This window comes from Papaver somniferum, chromosome 5, assembly GCF_003573695.1.
Source record: "Papaver somniferum cultivar HN1 chromosome 5, ASM357369v1, whole genome shotgun sequence".
In the NCBI taxonomy this organism is placed as follows: domain Eukaryota; kingdom Viridiplantae; phylum Streptophyta; class Magnoliopsida; order Ranunculales; family Papaveraceae; genus Papaver; species Papaver somniferum.
In genome coordinates this window covers 49,683,747-49,689,746 of record NC_039362.1, presented here as the reverse complement: position 1 = coordinate 49,689,746, position 6,000 = coordinate 49,683,747, and positions in this window count along the sequence as shown.

Here is a 6,000-nt window from a genome sequence, read left to right as displayed (position 1 = left end):
TTTGAAAATGTGCTTAAAAACTCCGCAGTAGTTTGTGGAATGATTGACGAACCTGTGGAAGTCACCTCTTTAATGGAAAAAGGAAAGTCAGGTGCTTCTTGATCACGAACTCTTGTGCATTGGTCAGAGGCTTGTGCATCTTGCTTATCCTTCCTTTGTGCTTTTGAAGGAGCTGAGGTATGTTTACACGACGGTTTGGCTTTCTGTTTGCTCCCTTCTGCAACAGTGTTTATGGAAGGATGGAGGTTTTACTGCTTCTTGATCAGGCGTCTGCTTCCTCGAGTGTCTCATGATTCTTCAATCTTTGTAGATTTTGATCTTTCCAATAGAGCAGGTGTAGTGGTTTCCGATCTCTTCGCGGCTTCGTGAAGCTCTGAGAAAGTTTGGAATCGAAGATTCTCCAGTAGAGATCTGTAAATTGGGAGCATTCCGTTGATACACAAATCTACCAGCTGCTGCTCTGTGACATTTGGGTCATACAGTCCAGGGCCTGGACTTTGAATCTATTCACATAATCATTGGGATTCTCACTGACCCTTTGGAACATTCTTCCAAGATCAGAGAGAGTAACTTGCTCTGACACGAAAAAGTACTTCTTGTAGAAGGCGTTGATCATTTCTCCCCAATTGTTGATAGTCCACGATGCGATGTTGTTGTACCAGGTGTATGCTCTGCCTTTCAAGGATTTTGAAAACTCCTTGAGACGAACAACATGGTTATGTTCATGCTCTCCCAAGGCTTCGAGGAAACGAGAGACATGTTCTCGAGCATTGCCAGTTCCGTCATACAGAGTAAAAGTTGGGAAAATGTAACCTTTAGGAAGAGGAATCAACTGTGTGGCAGCAGGATAGGAGGTTGGTGACGATGGACGTGTGATGTACTACCCTTTACACGGTTCTATAGGAGACGCTCCAAGTCTTCTCGAGTAATGAAATTTGACGGCTCTTTCGCTGATGAATCGCCTGCAGCTTTGCCGACTTCGTCATCATTTACTGTATGAATTGGAATCACCTCAGGATCAGCGTCTGAGGATTTCTCTTTCTATTTTCCCTTTTCTTGAGTCTTCTCTGTCATCTTATCAGTAAGAGTTTTGAGATAATTACACAGCTCCTTCTGTGTAGCATCCATGTCAGTCTGATTCTTTGCGAGAGTCTCCAGCACTTTGATAAGATCAGCAATGGTAGGTGGTGGATTTCCTCTGACTTCTTCAAGGTGTCGACCGAACAGGGGATGACCTTCAGCGTGAGGAGGAGTAATTTCACCACCATCAGTGTTGGAAGCCGGAATCGTTTCTGGGATATTCTGATTGTTATTGTTGTTGTTGCTAGTACTACCGTCGTTTGTGTTGGAACCTGTAACTAACCCAGACCTAAGACCAGCCATCTTGTGAAATCGTGAGATTGCAACCGAGAGATTAATCTCCCACTGTGGTCGCCAATCTGTGGATGGGGAAAAACGATTTGCTGGTTTTTACGGAATTGAAGAGTCGACCGTGTGGAGACTCCTTGAACCGAGTGAAATGTTGAACCTCAAACAGATGCACTGCAAGAAGGGAGTGATTTAAGTTCGAGAGATCAATCTGTAAGACCCCGGCCTAAACCAAGAACAATGGTCGTTCCAGAGTCAATTCGGTCACAAGAGAGGATGGGTTGTGTAGATGGGAAAAAACGATTTGCTGGTTTCTAAGGAATTGAGGAGACAACCGTACGAAGGAGACTCCTCGAACCGAGCAAAATGTTAAACCTCACACAGATGCACCACTGCAAAGGGGGTGCTTTAGATTCTAGAGATCAATCTGTAGTACTCCGGCCTAAATCAAGACAATGACCGTTCCAGAGTAAATTCGGCCGCAAGAGAGGATGGGTTGATCTGTAGGAGGGAAGCTGAGAAATGCGTGGGATCAATGGTGATCTGAGATTGTAGGTGTGTTGTGAATTCCTTCAACTGATTGCACGACTTGCTCACATTCCATCGTGTGTTTGAACACACGTGTCGTAGACCGCCAGACCAAAACCCTAAGTGATATCCCCCCAAGTGACACGATTGACGTCTCGTGGTTTGTTAGTCAATTGATGACTTCGTGGTTTGATGGGACGATGAGTCCATATAGTTGCTGAGTTGAACATGATGTTCTGAAACTCATGAATTGAACATGTCATGAGACAGAGGTATAGTTCTTACGATGAAGTGAGCAAGTATTGCTCATTCGATGGATCGTTGAATATTGATTGTTTAACCAATATTCCTTGGTTTGAGCAAATATTTATCATCTGAGCAAGTGTTGCTCATGTGATGAATTGTTGAATATTTGATCGTTTGAGCATGTGTTGCTCATCTGATGGCTTATTGGCAGCGTACCAAAAATATTAATTAGAACATTGGTGTAGAACCGAGCATAATTAATAAAATTAATGACCATGAGGCCGTCGTAAAATTATTAAGGTTGGAATCTGGAATGATGATCCTTGGATTCAGAAACCCTAATTTGATCAATTGATGATCAATTCATGGTTCGTCAGAAGTTTAACCATGGGACGAAGGAGGGAGTGACTACATGGACCATGGATCAAACATGTAGTGTCCATATTCTCACGTGAGCAAATACGAAGAACTCCTGAAGAGTTGACGATTTTTTGGTGGAAGAATGATTAAATGCTGGTTTAATCATTTATCAAAATACTCGTCTGAGTCTTAGGTGAGAAAACCTAACTAATTATGACGAGGCGAGGGACCGACCATCGAGTCATGAAACCGGCCATGGGTTGTCACGTGACCGCCTGAAGATCACTTCATGAAAATCCAAATTGTTTGGAAGAGTTTTGGACCTAATACGAGCAATTGTGCAAATTAGGTCAAAACTGTGAAAATTGATGGGACCGGCTTCCGTGAGCCAAAGAGCCAATCTTGGCCGGTCAAGATAGCGTGCTCGTGTCCCCAATGCGTCCTCGTCTCAGTGTTGAGAATTTTGATATTTTCTGACGTGCAATTGAGCATCCATTCAAGAAAATATGCCAAAATTAGGGTTTCGAAGAAACTGAGGAAAACATGAGATGATGAAAAATAATTATAAAACAAGGAATGAGGAGGCGTGGGACCGCCGTGGTCAAGGCATGGTCGGCCGGTCATGACCACGGTCCCGTGGTGCCTTTTCCTTAATTTTATAATATTTTGATGATTTTATGAAAAATTCATGAATTTTGAGAAATTTGATGAATTTAGGGAGTTTCCATGAATTGAAGGAGTTTTCATGAGTTCATGGAAGTAAAATATTAAAATAATAAAAACACGGGAGTGTGGGACCATGGAGGCATGGCCGGCCGGCTATGGACCGGTCCCACGAGTTTTTCATAATTTTTTTAATATTTTTTAGGTATTTTTGATGATTTGAGGGAATTTTTCCTAATTTGAGAGAAATACCATAAAATCAAGGAATTTGATGAATTCAAGAAAAAATAGAATAAATAATAATACAATAATAAATCAAAGGGCGTGTGGGACCGACTAGGGCATGGCCGGTCGGCTAGTGGCCCGGTCCCACAAGTTTTCATAATTTTATTTTATTTATTATTATATGATGATTTGTGCGAAATACCATGAAATCTAGGAGTTTTTTCATGAAATTAGAGAAATAATAATAATAATAAAATAATAAGGAACCGTGGGGTGTGGGGACGGTTGGGACCAAGGCATGGCCGGTTGGCCAATGGTCACGCCCCACACTCCTTTCTTTAATTTTATATTATTTTTTATGGATTTATGGAAGTACCATGAAACCGAGGAGTTTCCTCGAGACGAAGGAGATTTGATAAAATGAGAGAATTTTCATCAAATCATGGAAAATAATAAAAATGCATTAAAAATATAAAACTGGCGTGGGCTTGACCACGACACGGTCGGTCGGTCGTGTGTCCGTGCTCCAAGCACCCTGGTCAATATTTTTAATTATTTATTATTTTCTCCCAGTTTGTCTCTTAGTACAGGGAAGAGTTCAATTTCTTCAGACGGACTCATCGTAAAATGTGTTTTCATGACTTTCATGTTATTTTCTCGTGCCTTGAATGTAGTATGATGAAATTTGATGATATTGCCTTGTGGGTATACTGTGTTTCATAATCTCCTTTGGCTTCGTGACTCTAACCTCATGTAATCTTCGTATTAGGTGCTAAATACCGAAGTTGAGGATACTTGAGCCAATGATGATAACTCTAACCATTCCGAAGTCATTGATGAAGAGACATCCATCCCTGCACTTCGAGGCCATGAGAAGGTCGCTTCTGATGTTATGGAAAACCAGATGGTTGTTGCCTCAGTGATAGAAGAAACTGAGATAGCAGCGAAGAATACCGAAGGAACTGTTGCTTTGGTCGTGGAAGCCGCTCCAGTGACTGAGAACCGTATAATAGTGTATGAATATCCAACTGCAGGGGTTTCTTTCGATACTCCCTTTAACACTTCACTCTCGTATCATGAACTGGTCGGTGGATTCAGCGTTCCCATTGGATATGCACGCTTGTAAGAGACGATATGGAAGAAGTTTGGCCACATGATCGTTGACAGGAAACCTGGGCGTGGTTATGCTTTAACCATGCAAGTAGGAGTTATCTTGCGTGTCATGAGTGATATGCATACGAGACCCAGGAATACCATGACTCCAGATATACTCTTTGATTAGGAGTTTAACTTGGAGAATTCAGAAAGACTTGGCCTCAACGTGAAATGGCTTCATAAGCAAATAAACGTTATCAAGGATTCATGTGAGAAGAACATACCCTTTCCCAATGATGCTGTGAAGGAGAAGGAGGACAAGATTTCCAAGCTGACCGAGGAGTTGAACAAGGAGAGTACGACTTTGCAAATATTGAAGGATGCTGATGAGCGAAAGCCTTTTCTTGCTGATCTCTTGAACTTCTGAACTTCTGAGAGATGTGAGGTTTATACTTGGGTTTTGATATTTAGATGGTTTTGGATTGACTGATGGTTAAGGATTTTCTTGTAGATTTGATAGAGATTTTCTTTTACGAAATATGAACTGAATTTTGATAAATTGCTGAATTCAAATATTGATTGCAAGTATTGCAAATGTTTTGGAGGAATTGAAATAAAAATGAAAGAAAATCCTAAATGTTAAATCCAAACGCCATGAATGCTTCGAGCGCCCAATACCTTAAATGTCCAATAATTTAAGATAAACGCCTTGAGCCAATTTTCGTGAATTACTGGTAGGGTTCTGCCATCAGTGTTGATCAATTTGTAGTATCCTCCGGCCAAGGACTTAGCGACCATGAATGGTCCTTCCCAATTGGAGTTCCTTGTAGAATGAAGACCGCGTTGAACTGCTTTGAGAACCAGGTCCCCTTCATGAAACTTGTTAGGCTTGGTCGATCGTGCCTTGAATATCTTCCGCTGATTCGGAATTCCCTGTTTGACGGAATTCCACGATTGTGGCACATGTGGACACTCACGCGGAAGAGAGTATCCAGCATAGTGTTGATCATGCTTAGCCAGGTATTCAACAATAAACCTCTCGATGGAGTGACCGATTTGAAGAAGTTCTGAACCCAACCATTGAGTGTAATATTTCTGAGGTGAAGTTACCCACTCATAGCTTTTGATGACTGCTAAATTGTTCATGGGGAGAAGTCACTGGACCATAGTAGCGTATTTGAACATTGGTAATATTGGAGCATGAGGAGGAATAAGACTTGCTTGAGCTCGAAACCTTCTGACAAAGGTGTGCGTATTTTCTCCAAGTTCCTGCGTAAGTCCCATCAGAGTTTTTACTTCTTCCAGATGCTCAAACAGTGGTGCGTCCTCTGCTTCATCTTCCGACTCGGAATCCTTGTTGATGACAGGATGTGTTGAAGGCATCGTTATCCTTCCAGTATGAATCCAAGTTCTTCCAAGGACCATGTCGTACCCAGGGTCTTCCCGGATTATGAAAAACTTGACCTCAGTGCAGATCAATCTTTCCGCAACTTTGAGAGTGATGAAGCCGTATGC